This window comes from Megascapheus bottae, chromosome 36 (assembly GCF_031878675.1).
Source record: "Megascapheus bottae isolate mThoBot1 chromosome 36, mThoBot2.hap1, whole genome shotgun sequence".
NCBI classification, from domain to species: Eukaryota; Metazoa; Chordata; class Mammalia; order Rodentia; family Geomyidae; genus Megascapheus; species Megascapheus bottae.
In genome coordinates, this window is record NC_143544.1 from 94,252 (window position 1) to 117,082 (window position 22,831).

The window sequence follows — 22,831 nt, forward strand, 5'->3', positions numbered from 1 at the left end:
TCAGTATTTAATGCACTGAGATGGCAGCAAGATATTTGACATGTCAAAGAGTATACTTGCCCTGAATGTGCATTAGGTAGAAGGTATGAAATATATCTTTAATGAATTTCCATATCTCTGCTTTCTTAGTTATAAGAAAAGATTATCTAGTCACACTTCAAATGGTTCCACTGTTGCTATAGAAACTGCTTTCCTTTAAGTTTTTGAGGTGACTGTCAGCTTGTAAAACACTCAGTGCTAGCAGCAACACAGCACTAATGGGTGCCTTTAGGAAATTCTAATTTCCCCCAATGTTCTCCATCCTCTAACTTTTTTTCCCCAAATCAACTTACATACGGAACCTAATGAGAATCAGTGTACTTGCTAGGCAAACATAGTTGTAAATCAAACTGTGGGTCTCAGGCCAGGGCATAACCCTGGGAAGACCTCCCAAGATCCTTCTGTAAATGACCTATTTCCCCTGAAGTTTCTGGGTCTCTGACAAAGGCAATGAAGGAGAAAGAAATAGGAGAAAGAAGAGGAGAAGGAGGAAGGGAGGGAGGAAGAAGAAAAGGAAAAGGAGAGGCTTCAGCGTGGAGGAGAAGGAGGAGGAGGAGGAAGAGGAAATGAAGAAAAAGAAGAAGAAGAAATTTACCCACCTTTATTCAGCAGTGTTAAGAGCCTATTCGCTACCTTCTCTTTCTTCTGTCTTCAATCCTCCACTTCCAGCACACAGGGGGACTTTACCTCTCTCCTCACATTTCTATTCCAGATCCAGAACACTATTTCTTCCGCCCCTTTTTGCTTTTCCTGCCACCTCATTTTTAATATAAGCATTGATGATTTTAATTCCTAGTGTATCCTACACATGCCCAATCTCTTACTTTTCTATTCTTATTATTGTTTCTGATTTTTATTTACCATACTTAAATGTATAGTTTGTCTTTGAAGTATTGTTATTGTAACCATGGTCTTCTCTCTTCTGAGTGGTAGTGAGGAAATGGAGATTTGTGTGTGGCATATAAACAACGGGCTTGATTTTGTAAGGGTAGTATTTTGTGTTCTCATATAAGATCTGAGATTAGAGAAGACATAGAAAGGGAAAGGGGAGTTAAGAAAGAGGTTGATACATAAAGTGGCAACTCCTTTTTTGTACACCTACTTAAAGATAGCTTTTAAAAAAACACACAAAAATTAACTAGATCTAAAATACTTGGGCATAAGAAATTATACAGGTCTCTAGGCATTCACATATAGTGAAACCAAAGGAGGAGACAGGAGAAGAACAGAAAGGCACACTGCCTATGTGCATCTGATCATCCAAAATACTATATATCCACATGAACTCCAGGAAATGAAAGTGAGGGGTTTTTTTTCTTTTTAGTTTCTCTTGTCTTTCCATTTTGTTCTGTCTGTTTATCTGTCTGTGGGAGTTTAAAGGGAGGCACAGAAATGGAGAGACAAATGATAAACAAATGCAGCAGTGGGGCTCACTGGACACTATGCTGAAAATTGTTGAATACAAGTTGTGTACAACTTGTGAGTGGGGGAATGGGAGGGAAAGCCTGAGAGAGAGCAAGGGAAGAGGTGACATTACCCAAAAAAGAAGTGTACTTTTTACCGAACTGTAGCCCGTCTGTACATCCCCTTCACTATAATTTTTAAAATTACAATTACTTTTAAAAGGGAGTTGACATGATATGAACATTCAGAATGTCACAGCAGAACCCATTGCTTTGAACATTAATGTGTATCAATAAGAAAATGCCAAAAGGGTAAGCTCATGATAACTAAATGAAACTATTCTTTCTGGAGAAAGAAGCTAATAGGAGAAAAGTGAACTTAAACATTATATGCAGGAGGAAATAAAAAGGTATTTTCAAACTTATGGTAAGAAATAATACTTTGAAACTTTTTTTCACTGCTAACAGAATTCTGAAAGGCCGTGGGGAAATTAAAACATCATCCACATTTTCCTGGGGGGGGGAATCTTTTATCCAGACAGAATACTGCAAATGCAAAAATTTTAATTGCATTGTCATCATATCTAACCGAGGAAGGTGTTCCTTTCTAAATTTTTTTGTCTAAAGCATCCTCTCAGAACATTTTTGAGGAGAAAAAACTGCATATTTGTTTATTTGAAATTGGATAGGAAAGGGGGGAAAACAAGATGAGAGTGGGGGTGGAGGAGGGAAATGGGGACCAAGACATGAGAAAGGGTATCAATGTATGTGAAGTAATGCACCTCCCATCTGGCAAATGTAATGTAACCCTTCTATTAATTACATTAAAAATTATATGCAAAAAAAGATGTCTAGGAGAAATCCTTTGACAACCTGAGTTAATATAATGGAATGCTATTGGAAAGTGAATATATAGATGTAGTTATACATATATATATATATACACACACACACAGCTGTGACATTGCCATTCATAAGCAAATGATAATTTAGCTTTGTCTTCAAGTGAGATTGAATATAAACTGACTTTCAAGTTCAAAAAGCCATCGTTAATCTTCATACATAAGGACATATAATGTGAAGCCAATTGAAAGGACCTCCAGGATAGTGAAACAAAAGCCATATAATGAATGATTGTTGTCCTTAATGTACTATGTTGTCTCTCATCTCCTTTGCTGTCCCTTGGTTATCTCACATTGGTATAGTATCTCACTTTGTTATCTGATATATTGAATTTATTTGTATTTGGATATTTAAATTTAATAGGGAAGGGGCGAAAACCAAGACGGGTGGGGGGTGTGGGGGGGGAGGGAAATGGGTACCAAGACATGTGAAAGGGTATCAATGTATGTGAATTAATGCACCTTCTATCTGGCAAATATCGTGTAACCCTTTTACTAATTACAATAAAAAAAAAGGTAAAAAAAAAAACACAGACCTAGCTCCCTTCGTTACCTGTCCCTTGGTTATCTCACATTGGTATAGTATCTCACTTTGTTATCTGATATATTGAATTTATTTGTATTTGGATATTTGAAATTTGATAGGGAAGGGGGGAAAACCAAGACGGGTGGGGGGTGTGGGGGGGAGGGAAATGGGTACCAAGACATGTGAAAGGGTATCAATGTATGTGAATTAATGCAACTTCTATCTGGCAAACATCATGTAACCCTTTTACCAATTACAATAAAAAATAAAATAAAAAAAAACAAGGTGGTAAGTTTGCAGTAAGGAGGGAAAGAAGGAAGTTGAAGTGTACAGTAGAGACAAGAAAGGCTACCACAACCACTTAGGTAAGAGTTCTGACCAGCCATTTCAACTGTCTCCAACTTACTACTCTAGAAGGATCTTCTTCTCGCTAGGGTACGGTGATCAGCGTTTGGAGTTCTTTACTTTCCCCTTCTCTGACCTGTGGCCTTAGGAATTGAAATGGTTCAAGTAGTGCCTATGTACTGATGTGATCCCCAGTGTTCATCTTGAGTACTGCCTGTGCTCTTTTGATATGGACATGTGGGCCATCTAATGCACCACTGCTAATACAGGACCCTTGAACATGTGCCCCACGTCAGCCATCCCAGCCAGTCAGAATCAATGGCAGCACCACCTACTTACTTCTGTTTTCCCCAACAACATTCTAGTCAAAACAACTCTTCCCTGTCACTCCCAAAGGTCTTCCACAGGCACGTTTGTTCCCTAGCATTCATTCCCCACACTGCCAGACACAGGCATTTCCTTTTCTTTTGAAGAACAGCAACTTGCCACATCACAATTCTGAGGAAACATTTACTATGGTTTACCTCTGCTCCTAGAACCAACTCTTACTGTAGTCAAAAGTCCCTGCATCATCTGTTCCCTCCCAATGACCACTTTTCCTCCTCCTCCTCCTCTATTCAAAATATACCAGTGCCTTGAGCATGGGAAGTCCCATTGGAACGGAGCCCATGAAGTCATTCTCTTTTCACTCTTAGGGAAAGGATTTTAAATAAAATTCAAAGTTTCTCTTGGATGCTATATCATAATCTCTGGTTTGGTTCTTTGTACACTGTCCCTCTTTCTGTCCTTGGAGTCAGTCCTTCAAAAACCCTTGTCATTGCAAATTCCTCTCCTTATCTGGAAATTATGTTCCCATCTCCACACAGGATCCACTGCTTTTCCCTATACAGGACTGACAGTGATCCACAATTAAATATTCCAGGATGCGTTCTGATTTGATTACTCATTCTAGTAAAAGGCCACATGGGGCTTCAACAAAACACTGCACAGTGGGAGAAGGGTTTGGCAATTCAAATCAAGATGATCCTGAAGACTTTGCATATATTTGTTTCCTCCATTAGTCTGCTCTCTGAACATACAATATTTACTGCCTCCATTGGTCTGCTCTCTATACATATATTTACTGCCCCTGTAGTATATCAGGCATCATATACATTTTGAAGGGTGACTATCAGCAAATGTAGGTGAAAAGTACACCTTACTCCTGCAACCACTCATGATACTCATATGTCCAAATACACTTCAAATGAAAACCAGTATCTGCTCTAATGCAAATTGATCTGCAAACCTTCCTTGGTTCATAGTACACATAACATATTACATTTTAATGTAGATCTGTTTCATTATCTCTGTACATGCTCTTTTCCACATTAAATTAGGTCTTATCCTTCTGTATCACAAGAGTAGACTATAGCACAGTATCAGCAACACAAATATTTGCCTCACATTACCAACTCAAAAGACACAAAATGACTGGGAAAAAAAACCTTCAAAATATCTCTGTTTTTTCCATTTACCTTCATCCAAATTCCCCTCCATCCCCCCATTTCCTCATGACCGCTTTCAATTGTTAAAAGGAGCACATCATGGAGAGAGGAGGATGGATTTTTCTTCTACTCTATAAATACATACTTCGTAGACATATGTATACAAATATACATATTGCATAAGCAAATTTAATGTATCTTAAAATATAATTTATAAGAGGACAACACTTTTCCAAATGCAACTCAGCAATATGAATTTTTAAAATAGGGTTGTTTCACAGTCATTGGGTGACTGAAAGGTGACTTTCACCCGCAACTACATTAGTTAGGCAGCAATTCAATTTTGTCAGATCTGTAAGAGGGGGTAATAGCTGCAAATTGTCCTGACAGATGCTACCAGCTGCTTCTGTAAAGCAACAGTTATACAACTTGCTCTCTCTCAGTTTGAAGCAGAAAGAAAAAAAATTTTCTTTAACAGTTATTTTCCATTTTCAAGTTTGGAATTAAAAGTCTGAAACTGCCTCTGTGCACAGTACACAAAAGCCAGTTCACAAAAGCTACTCTGATACATAATTTTAACTGCTGACTCATTTTTTCACAATTTGACCACATTTTAATGTTTCCATGAAATTTTACACTACATCTGAAATAATACCGCATTTTTTTCAAGAACTGTTCAGATCCTTCACTTCATGAAGCCTAAAAACCATGGTGAGTGGTGTGTTCAGTGTATAATGCAGGGAGTACTTGCCACAGGTCCAAGCAGGAGAAACTGAAGTTCCAGGAAATCAGAATGTGACTACTACAAAATAAGTGTCTTGATTCCTGTTCCTTCATTCAACAACAGTAACATTCAACTCCACATGAGAAAACCATTCATATCAGGAAATCATTCTACCTTTAATTCATGCTATTTATTCAAACTCAACAACACCACCTGTGATTTTCATGGTCTCCAGAGTGTCATGCATATGCTCTGTTCTTATAACTCAGTCTTACTCCCAAGGCATGGCGCACTGACTATCTTCTCCTGGGAGGACTTCCTCGAAATTCTTCAGCAGCCCATTCTCCAGCTCAGAATCATTTTTAATATATTTTTATTGTACTTAATAGAAGGGTTACATTATATTCACCAGATAGAAGATGCTTTACTTCATAAACATTGATACCCTTTCTCATGTCTTGGTCCCCATTTCCCTCCCCCGACCCTCATCTTGTTTTCCCCCCTTCCCTATCCAATTTCAAATAACCAAATAAACATATATACAATATATCAGATAACAAGGTAAAATACTGTAACAATTCGAGGTAACCAAGGGACAGCAAAAGAGATGAGAGATAACATAGTACATTAAGGACAACAATCACTCATTATATGGCTGTTGTTTCTATATCCTGGAGGACCTTTCATTTAGCATCATACTATATGGCCTTATGTATCTAGGTTTTGTTCTATTGGAAATCTCTGCTAGGAGAGCCTAAGGTTTCTACTGATTATGACAAATGAGGGAAACCATTGAGCCTATGTTCCTTTGAGTCTGGCTTACTTCACTTAAAATGATTTTATTCTAAGTCTTTCCATCTCCTTACAAATGGGGCGATGTCGTTCTTTCTGACAGCAGCATAGAATTCCATTGTGTATAAATACCACATCTTGTTGATCCACTCATTAACTGCGGGGCATCTGGGTTGGTTCCATATCTTTGCTATGGTAAATAGTGCTGCAATGAACGTCATTGTGATAGTGGATGTGGTATGTCCTTGTTTCTGGACAACAGGGTAAATGCCAACTAGTGGAATTGCTGGGTCATAGGGGAGCTCTAGGTTAAGTCTTTTGAGGAACCACCTGTCAGGAAGGCTCTTTTCCTTTGTTTTGCAGAAACTGTTCTGTATTCAAACAGAACCCTACCTGTATTAATCACTTCTGGAAAGGATTGTACTGCACCACCTAGCAAAAACCCTGAGAAACTTCAGCTTCCTGAACAACTAGCTGCAAAAAACTATGAAACGTAAGTAATACATTCCTTCAGCATTTGAAATGCTCATCAACTCCAGCCTTCACTCACTCTATTCATGAACAATATTCTTATGCCATCTGGTCCCTTACCTCTTGGAAAGTTAATAACCTTTGCTTCCTCTCTTACCACTTGGACACTTGGTGATTTCTTTCACATATCTTACATGCTAGCTTAAGCTCCCAGACTTAACAACAAAGAGGTTTTATTATAACAGTTCTAAACACGCATATATTTTGACCATATTTATTCTTTTTTTAATCTCTGCTCCTCTTGTTCATTTCTGGTTGCGTATCAAGCTCATGATTAAAAATGAAATTAATGTCCCCTAAGATATATTCCTCTTTGTTATGGCTGGTATCTAAAATGTTGCCCCAAAGCTATATGCTAAAGATTCGATTGCCTGCTGATATGCTTTTTACAAAGTGGTGGGATCATGAAAACTTTGTTCTCACCAAAGGATCAACCTACTCATGTGTCCATAATTTGATGAGCTATTGGGAAGGGATAAAAACTTTCCAATTTGAGCTGGGACATCCCTGAAATGTGTCCTTGTAAATGATGTTTGTTCTGCTCTCTTCTCTCTCCTATTTCTCTTCTATCTCTGCTCTCCAGTCTTCAATTCTCTTTCTCCTTCTTCCACTTCTCTCCTTTTTCTCTTCTCTCTCTCTCTCCTGCCTACTTAACGTGAATAAATGGCTTCCTCCTCCACATATTCCTGCTACCATGATGTTCTGCTTCTCCCCAAAGCAGACTGAAACTATATCCCAAAACAAATGTTGCCACCGTTAAGCTGATTTTCTTAGGTATTTTGCCATGGAGCTAGAAGGCTAGCACATTCATTTACTAGCTATTTTTTCATATATTTTTATTGTGATTAATAGAAGGGTTACATTATATTCACCAGATAGAAGATGCAATACTTCAGAAACATTGATACCCTTTCTCATGTCTTGGTCCCCATTTCCCTCTCCCCACCCCTGCCCCTCATCTTGTTTTCCCTGCTTCCTTATCTATCCGATTTCAAATAACTAAATAAGCATATATACACTATATCCGATAACAAGGTGAAATACTGTAACAATATAAGATAGCAGAGGGACAGCAAAAGAGATGAGAGATAACATAGTACATTAAAGACAACAATCACTCATTATATGGCTTGTGTTTCTATATCCTGGAGGTCCTTTCATGTAGTGTCATACTATGTGACCTTGTGTATCTAGGTTTTGCTCTATTGGAAATCTCTGCTAGGAGGGCCCAAGGTATCTACTGATTATGACAAATGAGGGAAACCATTGAGCCTATGTTCCTTTGAGTCTGGCTTACTTCACTTAATATGATTTTTCTAAGTCTTTCCATATCCTTACAGATGGGGCAATGTCAGTCTTTCTGACAGCAGCCTAGAATTCCATTGTGTATAAATTCCACATCTTGTGGATCCACTCATCAACTGAGGGGCATCTGGGTTGCTTCCATATCTTTGCTATAGTAAATAGTGCTATCTAGATATTTTCTTTACCACTGTTTGCAATACTTCATTGATATTATCTCAGAGGCACACTCTGACTCAACTTTCAGATCTTAATGATTCTTTTATTTCTTTACACAAATAAAATTTTCCATTGTCATTCAACTCTTCTACTCAGTAATCTTCAGTAGCTCTCTATTTCATCCAATAATAGGCCAAAATTTCTCCTGAACCAGGAAACAGAAACTTAAGTCTCTGAGCTAGCTAATTAAACTTCTAAATTTCAAAATCACCATCTATGCATATGTGTGGACATTTATATAGTAATATTCAAATGGTAAAAGATTCTTTATAATCTTTTCTATTCACCTAATGAATTATTCCCATCATCATATACTCTTCTACTCCTTGGTTATGATTCCCACTGTGATATCATTAACAATTCGTTATGGATCCCATTTCTTCTAAGTTTCTCTTCTTTCTACTTAGGATGGTTTTCTCACACCAGTAACCTTATGTTTGACCTAATTTTGATACGATTTTCTGACCCTGTTCGAGAGCTCAGACATCAAAAAGATATTCACCATCTTTCTAGAAACTGGCTTTGGTTTAACCCTAAAATGAGTAAATAGGTGTTCTTCATGAACTGCACTCAAAGCTTACTTGCTACTTAAAGCAAGACCTCAAAAAACATCACAACTCATAAAATCAATAATATCAGAGTTCTTTTGTAAAGAACTTCAAGCATTTACATATATGCAATGAAACTGATGTGCAGTCAAAATGACAGAAACAGATGGTTCTGCCATCACTTTATATGACACTTGTTTCTCCAGGCAGGTGAACAGAAGGAACCAGTGGTAGAAGGTGAAAAGGGTCTTGCAATTTAGAACCCACTGAAGTATAAAATGCCACCAAACTTGTCTCAAATTAAAACACATTTTAGTTTCTTCATTTGAAATCCTATACTGGGTAAGATTAAAAATCTCATAACTACCCAGATTTAAACTCTGAGCTTCTGATCATCCGAGGCCTGAAAATACTGGTTTGTGATGAACAGGTCTTAGGGAAACAGAAGGGGCATTTCAAATTCAAGATAAAACTATATCCATTGAGAATCTATATAACTGTCCAAACAAGAGTTTTCAAGATAAAATATCCAATTTATTTTAAAGTAAGATGTTTTAAATGTTCATATTCACCAAGTTTCACCAACTTACATATTCCTTTATTTAACAGTGATTTATTGATAAGAAATAATACAGTATAATGAACAGAGCACAATATCTGGTATTGTATACCTTGGGTTTCCTTTCCTACCTCCCCTACTTGTTGATTCTGTAGAACTATAGTCCTGGAATAGAAGCCTGGCTTTATAAGATTCACTTTTCTCTACTGTCATGAAGCAGAATGTAGCATGTAAGTCCAGACAGTATTTGGCATTTTCTGAACAACTAAGTATAAACTCACCTCCTTCACTCACGTTCCTTCTCCTGCCATGCCCTATTATGCACATGTTGAGCACAGTTCAACTCCAAAGTTCAGAGTGTGAAAAAGTTCAAACTTTATACTTAATGCTATGAATATTATCTCTCAGCCCAGAAAGCAGAATCACAATTCTGCCATTCTTTGGTGTCACTACTTTTCATCATTCACACTGCAGCTTAAATTTTGCACCCAAGAAAAGTCAAAACTTCCTGCCTACTAGCACATGGTGAATATTCATCCTTAGCGTCCATTCTTTCTTTCACAGTGTGTATCAATACTCCACTACCTAAATATAAGTCTGTGTGTGTGTGTGTGTGTGTGTGTGTGTGTGTGTGTGTGTGTGTCTAAGAGGCCTGGAAACACATTTTTCTTGGTATATCTATCTGGCAATTCTCCTTGGAGCTTCCTCACTCATTTCTGTGTCCATCTTTATATGGTTCTCTTCCCTCAGGATTCCTATGTCCAACTGTCCTTCTCCCTTCTCTAAAAAGATATCCAGTCCTTAGATTGATGGCTCACAGTCATTGGTAATCATCTCATGCTAACTGCATCTGCTATGACTGTTTCCAATAAGGTTTCAGTCACAAGTACAGGATTAACACTGGAAAGCACCAAGGAAAGCTTAGCACCCTTTTGGAGTAACCAAGGAAAAATAAGCCAAAATGAATCTAACCATGATAGCTTTCTTTTGTCTTCTACTTTCAATATTACCCATGTGATTAGTAATAACATAACTCACTAATTTGTAATTTTCTTCTATCTATAGTTGGTTCCAGTTGGAAATGGAAGTGATGGGTTGCGCTCTGGCTTAGTGAATTAACCCTATTTTTGATCAACTTTCCATAAAATCTAACTAAAAGTGCCTATATTATAGCAAATTTGATAATTAAATGATATTTTAAGAGCCTGGAGAAACTGGTAACACTAAACAGTTATCTACTGGATGGGACCCAAAAAGTGATTAATGTTACCTACCCATCATGCCCAAGTCTTGGAGTGCTAAAGCACTCCAGTTCTTGTATCTGGGTCAGACTTGATCAACGTCCAAAATAAATTAAAAATATAGAAAACATTTTTAACAATATTGTCCATTCAGCCCTTAAGGACAATTGAAGTTTGCACTGCTAATTCTGATGAAATAACAAAAAGACCATAATGAAAATATACGTGCAGTCTAAAAGATTTGCAATAGAGCAAAATCTTGATACATAAGGACATATAATGTGAAGCTTATTGAAAGGACCTCCAGGATGGTGAAACAAAAGCCATATAATGAATGATTGTTGTCCTTAATGTACTATGTTGTCTCTCATCTCCTTTGCTGTCCCTTGGTTATCTCATATTGGTATAGTATCTCACTTTGTTATCTGATATATTGAATTTATTTGTATTTGGATATTTGAAATTTGATAGGGAAGGGGGGAAAACCAAGACGGGTGGGGGGTGTGGGGGGGGGAGGGAAACGGGTACCAAGACATGTGAAAGACATTTGTTTCAGAGTTCATTTGTTGGACTTATGCTAGGAAAAATCAACTAATGGCGATGCAGACAATAAAATATGAGGATTTACCTATCAAACAGCTTGAAAAACATTAAGAAACATTTTAGTAAAGTGCTTATACTTATTTTTAATCAGTCAGAATTTCATTTCAATATCAAGGCACCCTTCACAAACTTATGAAATCCCTGATGACTAAAGTACAACAAGATTCTGCAGGAAAAGGTAACACACCTAAGAGACTGTGATGAAGGGGTGGATGAGCCATGGCGTAGAAATCTAAGAGCAGAACAGCATAGATAGTCTATCAACTCCAGCTGGAGAGTGTTGTTTGCTTCTGTTTTCAGGGACAGAGTTCATGAATCATCCCATCAGTTTTTAAAACTTCAATCAGAGAAGTCAACTATTTGATGTGCAATCTTTATTTTCTTCTTTTTTTTCCCACCCAAACCATAATATAGTGCAGAAAGAATATGTGTGTGAGGGATGCAAATAATAATCGCTACACCAAGTCGTCTTGGTGTTGACAGAAAAAAAAAGAAGAATTCCAGCAGCAATGTGTGAATCACGGGGAAACCATTACTGATGTGGCCAGTTCAGGTCACTGTGTTTTCAGATTGGCGGCCCCACAGAGCCTCCACAGTTCAAGTCCCATCTGACACGCACACGTGCACTCTGGATCACTCAAAATAAAAACTGCTCTCCCTACACTTGGCTGTCTCCATGAGGTCAGCATTAAATAACTATTATGTCTGGCATAAAGAGCAATGGCTGCTCTTTTTTTCAAATGCCACCAGTTCCCATTTTAAAGTAAATGCCATTTGGTCAAAAATATGTATTCGTCTTGAAATCTGATAGGACTGAGTTGCAAAGCACTTCTGATTTTGTGCTCAGAGTACTTTTGTGGGGAAATTGCCACTACCCACTCAGGCCTCTAGGGCCCCAGAGCTCAGGAATCGCTGAGCTCTGTCATTCTCGCCTACTTCTGCTGATTCCATGAGCCTTAGTGCCACCTCTGTCCATCATCATAGCATGTCTCTAATGTGTCTTAAATTTTTTCAAATGAAAATAGAATGACATACAATGATAATTTTTATAGTAACTGTAAATTTACATTATTTTATTAATAAAAATCAATTGTGCAAGCCTCATGTATTACTGTTATACTGGACCCCAGTAATTATGAATACTGTCAATCTACCTTCTATTAGTAACATTATTCTGGAATTTTAGGGTTATTTTTAACCATTTTAGAACATATTAGTTTTACAAGTTCTCATTTACATACACACATACATACATAAGACAAACCCAAGTAAACCTTGCTTCTGATGTCTCTCTCTGTCTCTCTCTCATCTCAACACAACCCCCTTTCTTAAAACATTTATCAGGAAAACACTGACTAACACACTGAATTCATAACCTAACTTTGGGGATTGAAACTTCTTCCTACAATTACTTAATAAAAACAAATATTGTTAAAACCATTATCAATGCTTTGTTTTCCTGCTAGCATATAAGTACTCTATCAAATTCTGAAGTACTTGTTTTTTGAATACATACCAAGAATATGACTAGCATTTGGCAGAGGAAGTGGATGAATATCTTAGTTTCCAGAATGCCTCTCTCTATACCCCTATGAACATTTCTAATTAGGGTTATGGCAACACTTGATAAATGTTCCAGGTTTCATACCCTGTAATCATCAGATTCTCATATGATTGGATAAAAAGATATTTGCATGATACACATGAAGCTGCCAAAATCTCTGACTGCTTAGTGCAACATCAAAGTAGATGGATGTGGTCCTGGGAAGGTAAAAGACAGAAAGTTCCAAAATACTATGTCCCTCATTATAGCATCAGGTTCCGAGATTTTCCCTCAGTTCCCTCAACTTGAGAAAGTTACCAAGGGAATTGCTGATAACAGTATGACTCTTCTTTATAACTGCAGGGAACCTCAGGAGAGCAGTCATTATGTTTTCCAACTGTTTAAAAATAATTTCCTTTCTATAGCTGAATTTTTAATGTTTACTATCTGTAAAAGATGGTTTTAATGTACACGAAAGATGGAAGGCAAATTATCAGGAACTGCCCCTTCCCCTGGGAATTTCTATTTATAATGCGAAAGACATGAACATGAATGTAACTTCAATAGGAGTACATGAAGACATTAAATTTTAGGTAACAGAAGATCAATAGAAAGGTTATGCCAGACCTGAGGGAGAAAGAATCAAACCTGCTTGTGAGAACCTCAGAAGAGAACAAAGTGTAGACTTTGAAAGAGTGAACCAGAACTCACTGGGAGGATTTCAAAATGGAGGAAATCACTGAGTAGAACTTAGGCCAAGTTCTCAGGAAAGGGGAGATCATAGGCAATGACTGGAGGCCAAAAAGACTGAAGAAAGGAGTGAAAATGAAAATCAAAAAATAGGCCAATTCTACATCTGAAAAAACACTCAACTCAAATACATTATCCTCTACAATGATGCAGTAAAGAAAAAGATCATGTTAGGAAAAGAACTGTAAAATCTTTTTTGTTACCTCCCAAACTGTAAGTGAAAAGTCCAGCCTTCTTCCATTCAAATTGTCTGTCTCAGGTACTTATCACAGCAGTGACCAACTGACTGACACCTTATCTCTTTTTGTTTCTTCTCTGAGTCACTGTACTCTAGCAGTATTGACAACTTCACTGTCTTGAAATAGACCTAAAGCATTTTGAGTCTACCATTTCCTCTGCTGGGAACATTCACACTCAAAGTATTTGATATCCTTGTAACAATTCCATTCCTGACAACAGCTTGGCCTTTCATCAAATGTGACATTGTTTGCTGAAACCTCCCCTGATTCATCCTTTTAAAAATTCCCTATGCTCTCTTTTTCACCTGTTGCTCTATAACCTAGGTAACTTATTTGATTATGAACATACCTATGTCTATCTATAAATATGTATACCACATTCATCTTTTAATTTTTGTTTTCATGAGGGCAGGAATCTCCTTTTATCTGTGTCTGTTCACTTCTGAATCTCTGAAATAGTTGTTTGGCACCTGGCAGACATTCAATTACTATTTTATAACTTAAGAAACAAATAAATGGGTCAACCTGAATGAGGTTAAAATACCTCATTAAGATCATTAAGATAAAATTAAAAGTGTCAGAATACTCTATGCACATGTATGTACATGAAAAATGTGGCTTTCTGTGATTGGTTTGGGATGGCAGGGAAGGGTTTGGGATGGCAAGGAGGGAGAATAACAAAAAGGACGAGTATGCTTATGTGGACATGTCAATGTTAATGATGTCTGCAAAAAGGGACACTTTCCAGAAGAAAGTGAAGAGTAGCTGATTTGATAATTTTTTTTGCTAAAAAGTGTGAATAAGACAGAAAACTGGATTAACAGCGCAGGAATCCTCTACAGTTGTAATCCCCCCCCTTACATGAAGGAGTCTTGTCTCCCCAGGGAGCCAGGTGGCAGGAAGCCCTTCCCACTGTGAAGACTAGTTTGCAGAATTCCATGATTTGGGGGCTTGGGAAAAAGTGAAAATATGCAGTGTTTATGCAAAAATAAAGTCTATTCAATGACTTCAAGCCAGTGTTTCCACATGAAAACACCAAGACTGAAAGAAAAATTATGAAATCCAAAGATTAAATATAAAAGTCACTTCGATAAGATTAATGCATACTATGTATAATAAGATTCTTAGCTTCCGTCCTTGCAAATTATCAGTTGCCAAAGTTAAGGTAAGTAAAGTTATTTTCTACAAGGACTGTTCCATTTTCCTTTGTTATATAGACATTCATTCTTCTCCAACTGAAAAGAATTGCACATTGTAAGTGTAGATTCATAGTTCTCTATCCCCAAAAGAGAATCAAAGTAGCTCAATGTTTCTCAGTTAGCTAAGAGACTACTATGACATGTTTCCAACAGAGCATCTCTCTGGAAAACAATACTTGTGAATTATAAATTACAGAAACAAGCAACCCCTGGTTAAGGAAAAATCAAATGGAGTAATTCAGACTCTCCCAGAGTGACAAGTGAATAGCTTGCCTTGTTGTGTAAAAGAACAAGTTTCCTGTCTCCTGGCTGTCCTCTGTCCACTAAAGAGTCAACAACATTTTATTGTTTCTCAGTACTCCATTTGGTGCATCTCAACTTGCTTTTTATATTGCCTTAGTTTATGAAAATAAATGTTGTACTTTCCTGGTGGGACCAAAAATAAATGATGTCTCATACTGTATGTGGGTTCTTGCTCATGACAATCCAGACTGCTAACAGATTGTTAATATGTTAACAGTTCTATTATAAGATGCTCAAAAATGTAATTTTAAGGCCATTTGTGGAGCTGGATTCTGCATGCCAGGGGTCATCAGGACTGACATAGCTGAGAAGCTGTATGACCTCTCCACTCAGGTGTCTGCAAAGGTGTGAAGGGTGAGATAACCCAGCAGTTTAGGGTAGCAGTTTTCAAGCTGTTCTGTTTACCCAGGGGTAGCCATTTTGAGCAGAATATTAACTAAAATAATACAGTAAGTATGATCGAGTTCCTTTTGGTACAGAGCTACTTAAAATTAAACTAAGGGTATTTCACATCCAGAATTTTCTGGCAATGACAAGGGTGAAGAAAAATTACCAAAGGCTGAACTCAAAGAAATTAGTATGTATTTTGCAGTTCCTACTCTCAAAGATATTGGCAGAAACATTTAATCATATGTGATCCAAAATATTTAGCTTTGGTGTTATTCACATGTTTTATTTATTATTTATATATGTTACTTACAAATTACAAGGTGTTCCTACACAGATTCTTGATACTGATATTATAAAGGGGAAGTCTAGCATTAGGTAGGAACCTCTGTGATATCACAAAGAAGAATATACAGAAACATACTTAGTCAGATAAACAGATAGGAGTACACTCCACACATTCATCTCGGTAAATTTTCACTGAATGAGTGGCAACATTTTGAAAGAAAATATTTAGTAGAAGGTTGTTACCTACTGTCACAATTGCTACCCTCAAACACTAGATAGTAACAGCGAAGTCCAGCTACTGATTTAGACTGACTCAGACAAATTTCATACAAGTCAATTTTCCTCAACACTTCAGTGCCATACACCACAGCAAATGTTTATACTCACAAAATTTCCATAAGTCAATGTGTACTCTTACCTTACGCTGTGTCGTTCAGTATTTTTTTTACAAACTAAAGTATTATAGAGAGTATTTTCACATTGTTATTATGTGTTTTACTTTAGTATTTGTGTATATTTATCATTTATACAACTGAAATTGTAGGGGAGTGTTTTGGTTTTTCAGGTGTCCACACCCCACCTGCTCATTCTCTCCCTCGTATTACTAGGCAGAGGTGATATTTCAAGTAAACATGCAGAGCTTCTGTTTGCCAAGGATATTTAAATATTTTCATGATGATAACTTTATTTGGAAGCCAATTCTTTAAAAAGCCTTTAACCAGTACTCCAGATTTCCCAGCCTAGTATGTTTTTCCAGTAATTGCATATAAACGCATAGAGACAATTGCATGCTGATGCACTCTGACTGTTACAAGGCCCTGAGCCCAACTCTGAATTCCAAAGGTAGGTTCAGCATCACCTAAAACATACATTGAGTTTAAGGGAAAAAAATTCCTGAAAGAAACTAAAGAAGGCTCACTACTCCCCTAACTTACAACTAAATATACACAAAAACAATGGTAATATGCCAAGTGAGAAAACCCCAAATCAACTCAGACCCGGTGATCATAAGGCCAGTGGGATGTGTGCACTGCACTGCACTGCTGGCCACGGCCACTGGGCTACACCTCGTCCAGGTGAGGAAGAGGCTCCTTCTGATACGCTCTCCACAACTCACACGCAAGTCATTCCATACGTGAGAGCACGTCTGTTTTCTTCACAACTGTTATCTGGGAATAGAGCTATCTTCTTCCTAAAACTATTATAAAGGACTTCAAACTCCCAGAAAAAAATAGAACTATTAGTGTTTTCTGGCATTTTTACATTTGTGTTATTTAAATGTAAGAAAGAAAATGTTATTTTCTATAAGAATGCCTCCTAAATATAACAAAGCAAAAGGGCTAAAGAGACCAGGCCGAGCAGGATTCACAATCTTCCCAGGGCTAGAAGTTCAGCAATAATGTTTGCCTAGCAAGCAAATCCTAGAGCTGCCAAATAGAAAACAAGCAAAACCTTTTCCAATTGTATTCCCTCTGAAACATTTAAAACTTCTGCCCAATGACAATCCTTCCTGAAAAGGCCTTCTGAGGTCAGAGATACTTAGAACTGTGCGGAAGTATCAAGTCACATGGGAACAATGCATCGATGCAGGTCTTATTACTTGTGATTAGAGTCAGATAACTAACCTCACACTATGACTTCTAATAAACATTTCTATACTATACTATAGTATTCTTGAAAGAACTCATACTGCTTTACACAAAACATCTGCAGCTGTGAGGAGGAAAATGTCCACTGACTCACACTGGAGTTGGGGTATTTTGACATCATTTTCAAGGTAAGCAAACAGAGAGAGGTTAAATGACATTGGAAGGTCACATGTTTCCTCTTTCTGAAGGAAGATGATGGTTGCGTTGCAAATAAAGAGAACTTCAACCAGAGAGAATTAGTGGAGCAGTCACAATTTGACCTTTCACCCTCTGACTGTAGCAAGCTATTAGAATTGTGTATATATGTCATCGTTATACTATTGCATGAGAAATGAATTAACTAATTTCCATGCTGATACTCGTGCTGCTAGAAAATCATGCTTCCATTCAATTTTACATAAAAGTATACCAATGAATTTAGACTGTTCTACTAAATCTCATGTAATGTTAAGATTTTTATTATGTCAGGTAACTGATACCATGTTCCCCATACTTCAGAATTTAACATATCAGAAAGCATGGAGAAGATACACAAATGTGTAGCTAAGTTGACAAAACTCGGGTTCCTTCTGAATTACTGTTATGTTTTTACTGCTGTCCCTGTAAGTCAGCAGTGTCAATGAGAAGCCTACTGTGTATGAATCAATAGATAATGAGATGAGTGAAGTTTTAGGATTGGAGGCCACTAACACTAGTTCTTTGCTATAGACTTTCAATCCCAGTTACAATATAATTATACTAACCTTAATTTTCCAATGACAAATTTGAACATTTATTTGAGAATCACAAAACAGACGTTCCTCTGCTTACATGTTTCAAAATAGTACTCTTGTTGAATTTTAATGCAACCAAGACATAATTCATATCATAAAAGAGATACAAACGTGTATGAGACTTTACTTACAAGTAGTTATTTTCAGATAAATTTGTATAAGAAAGACAAGGATGTTTGTATGGCACAGAAAACATGTAAAGGGGAATTTTTAGGGATAGTTATGATTTTAACGTAGCCGAGATTATGATGGAAATCAAGACAGTCTTTACGACCCATTTGATTGAATAGTATTGGTTAGCAAGGGTTAAGGGAGAATTTTTGGAACCAAATGTATTAAAAACTAGTTTGGAGAAAGAGAATACAATTAAATGAATATAGAAAAAAAGAGATGATATGAGTACAAAAGGTGAGAAAAATCAAAGGAAAAGCTGTCTTTTTCCTTGTTGGTATTGTTTATATCAGTTTCCCTTTGTCCTCCTCTATCAATCTTCCCTACCTGGGAGTAACAGAACCACAAAAGCAAAATGGAAAGTATCAGTGGTAAATTAGCTTTCTTAGCTAGTGATAGATGTCTCATAATCAGGAAAGAAATAGAATAGCAATACAAACAGAAACTCAAGTATTTTGTGGTATCCAAACTACTGCATATTCTAACAGGGTACTGGAACTAGAGTTAACAAGTTCTCATTTAACCTCCTCTTCATCTTTAAAAGCAGCACTCAAAAGTCTTCACAGCTTAACTTGACTTTCAAGATCATGCATTTGGGATGTATTTATCATTGTTCAGAATAGGGGAGGAAAGTGCCCAGGTAAAAGAAAGGCAATTTCGCAAAATGAATTAAAGATAATTCAAGAGAAAGGAGATTGACAAAGAAAGAAACACTTGCCACAACTGCATACATTTTACTTATTTAAGGTACAGATAATGAGATTTTATAATGATCCATACATAAGATTACCACATAAATAATTTTATTTTCTTAAAAAATGGGAAATGCTGACCAATTCTAATAGCTGAGAGATACCAGCCAGGTTTTTGAGGAAGTTATTTAGATGGGAGGAATGATGAGTACAATAAAAGGACTCTGGATACCCCAGAACAGAAGAGCATAATAGAAGGAAATGTTTAAATAAGGAACTGTTTTAAGCAAGAGGTCATGAAGGGAATTAGCTGTTCCCACGAGTCCAGATGCTCCAAATCCACAGGAGCAATGGTAAGAATTCTATGTTTCACTGATAAGGGAATGAGGGGGATAAAAGAATTAAGTTGAAATAGACATCCTAGGAGGAACTGGTACACATGCCATGGCCATACTCCAGTTATATTTGGAAAGAAACTAAATCAGAACAATGTAATTGGAGTTACATTTCTAAAGCAGAAAATAGATTAAAAAGTAACAAATGTATGGCTTCCTTCTGCCAAGTCCTGGGTAGAGAAGGAAAAAATCCACAACTTCTCAATACTTCGCAAAGAACCACTAGTCTTGAAAATAAGAACCAGCATCCTAGCAAAAGCAGAAAATACAGGAAACAACATCATGAGACCGAGACGTGTCACTTACTACTCAAAGTAGTGAAAGATGCAGCAAACCTGCAGATTTTAACCATAGGGTTTTGAAATAGAACAGAAAATAGGGTGCTTGAAAAAGAACAGAAGAGGTTTACTCATCCTTCTCCTTAGAGTTAAGACCAATCTCCTAGTTTGTTCCTTGGTTCTAAACAAAGTAGAAACAATCATAAGCATCTGGATAGAACATAAAATGATCCTTGTACACTCTTCATGCAAGATAGACACCAGGAAGAAATCTTTTATTTAAGGAAGTAGGGTTTGCCCTGTTGAAGAGATAGGAGAGTGAGTAGGTAGGTGCTGGAGAAGGATCTTCTGTAGAATTATGAGTCAACCCAAGAAAACTAAATTTCTGTATCATAAAATTAGCCAGAAAAACAGAAAGAACAGTTCAAAAACATGAAACTTGCTTGGCTTGATTTCTGTTTATATTGGTGAAGTACTTGCTCATTGAGGATCAATATTTCCACTGCAAACAACAAGCAAACTTGACTAAAATATAAAATGACTTACGTCTGGAAAGCACTGGGGAGATTCCAAGGTGTTAAGAATTTGAGAACCAAGATCAAGGAGAGAGAGAAAGGATAAAAGCAAGAGACCTAAATACCAAATCACCACATGGAATGTACAAGTTCTAACATCCGAGCTGAAAATAAAATCATGGGGTAGTTGCTAAGAGATGGAGTAGGTAGATCCACTTTTAAGCTTTGTCACCAAGTTTATAAAACAAACTTTGACAGTCATAAAAGAGGACACGGGTATTTTCTGCATGATTTTACTGATGTTAAGGCTCTACTTTGCATAAAAATGTTGAAAGAAAGCAACATTTGATCGTTGGCAAGTGGCATGCAGAGATGGAGAAACTTGAGAATACATATACCATACTAGCAACACTCTCCTTTTTGAGAAGTGAATTTTAGAAGTGCCCTTAAGATAACAGTCCAATAAGTCACATTTTTATTAGTATTTGATATGTATTTTTGTGTAAATACAACATATGTATGTAAATACATATGTATGTAAATACGATAAAAATTAGGCTGTATCTAGTATCGGTAACATTACTCCATTTATGAGGCAGCACTGTCATGATGTAATGACTTTCTAAAGGTCTCACCTCAACACAGCAATGAAATTCCAAAAGGGTGTAGAGGAGTCATTCCACCTGCGAACATCCTGCCCTGGATCCTCCACAGTTCATGTCTAATTCATGTCTTCTGCAAACACAATATACATCCATTCTATACTCCATAGCTCCCCACATCCTCACGTATTCCAACAGCAACTCAACAGCAACTCACAGGTCCAAACTCTCAGCTAAATCAGACATAACTAGACCTAAAACATGATTCATCCTGAGGCAAATTCTGTCTAGCTAGGATGTTTTAAATCAAAGTGTTAAGGTTAAGTGCTTCTCAAACACAGTGGAAGGACATACATCAAAAAAGAAATGGACAACAGGACCCACGTAAATTCACACAAGGAAAGCAACATTAGACCCCAAACTCTATACCAGTTCTCTGCATGTGTTCTCTATTGGACACACAGTGGTGGTTGACACCACAAAGCCTTTGGCAACCCTGCTTCTTTGGCTTTGTAAGTTCATCTATCACATATTTTTCTTCCACAAAGCTCTAAAGCAGAGAGAGACTGCAGAGAGGATGGGTTTTACTCCATCTTCCAGGAAATTGTTCTCCATTTCCACCATAGATTGGCTAACTATACTTCCATCAGCATTCTGTCAAATTACCTAAGCACTCTTCTTAGAGGATTCAGACTTTCTGTACAGCACCCTTCTTTCTCCCAATCCTCACCAGCACAAACCTCAATATGTTGCTAGTGACAATACCGGTTTTCTGGCCTGCTCTTCCAAATTCTTCTGGTTTTTATCCAGCTTCAAAGCTGCTTCCACATGTTTAACTATTTGCTATAGTGATAGTCTCACTTTTCAATATCAATTTTCTTTTTTAGTCTGTTTTGTGATGCAGTCGCTATACCACAGACTGGGTCAATCATAATCAGTAGAAGTTTTTTTTTGTCTCACAGTTCTGGAGACTGGGAAGTCTGAGATTGAGAGACTGCATCTGGGAGGTGCTTCGTGCTATGTCTAAAAAGACAGCAGGACAAACACAAAGTATGATAGAGAGAAGAAAAAAGCTCAAAGAAATTCACCTTTTTTTGAGAGACTTTTGAGAGTTAGAAAAGCCTACAAACCATAACAAATAATCTATTCTAAACATGGCAGTTGTAGCTGAACATCTTTGATATTTTCTCCAGTTTCTTACTAATTTACAACACTTTGTAGTCTGTGAGCTGGGAGTTGTAAACCTTAAAAAGGTTGTATTATCAAACATTTAAAAAAATGTAGAAAAATTCATATGTAAAATCTTAATAAAAAACACATAAGAGGTAGAATACTAATTTATAGGAGCTATTTCCAAAAAAGAAATAATCTATAACTAAGTTTCAAACATGATTATGAACATAGATCACCATTTTAAAATATCTCTGGATTGAAAGAATGCCACGGTTTATAAAACTGTATTATTTCTGGTGAGATGATTTTTATGGCTAAGTAAAACAAAAGGTAAGATTTTAAGCAAAAATTTAATATCAATCAAACTGTTTTATATTATTTATTTTTTTCTTTTTTTATTGTAATTAATAAAAGGGTTACATGATATTTGCCAGATAGGAGGTGCATTCATTCACATACATTAATACCCTTTCACATGTCTTGGTACCCATTAACCTCTCCCCCACCCACCACCCACCCCCTGTCTTGGTTTTACCCCTTGCCTATCAAATTTCAAATAACCAAATACAAATAAATTCGATATATCAGATAACAAAGTGAGATACTGTAACAATATGAGTTACCCAAGGGACAGCAAAGGAGATGAAAGATAA

The 22,831-nt window shown here is 36.8% G+C and overlaps 1 long non-coding RNA gene across 1 annotated transcript in view; it reads left to right on the top strand.

The window, feature by feature from the left end:
* LOC150042154 (uncharacterized) overlaps positions 1-22,831 on the top strand; it is a 46,917-nt gene that overhangs the window by 10,501 nt on the left and 13,585 nt on the right. Inside the window, exon 2 of the long non-coding RNA XR_016533634.1 lies at positions 6,582-6,711. This is a non-coding gene — a long non-coding RNA (uncharacterized LOC150042154). The remainder of the gene's footprint in view (positions 1-6,581; positions 6,712-22,831) is intronic.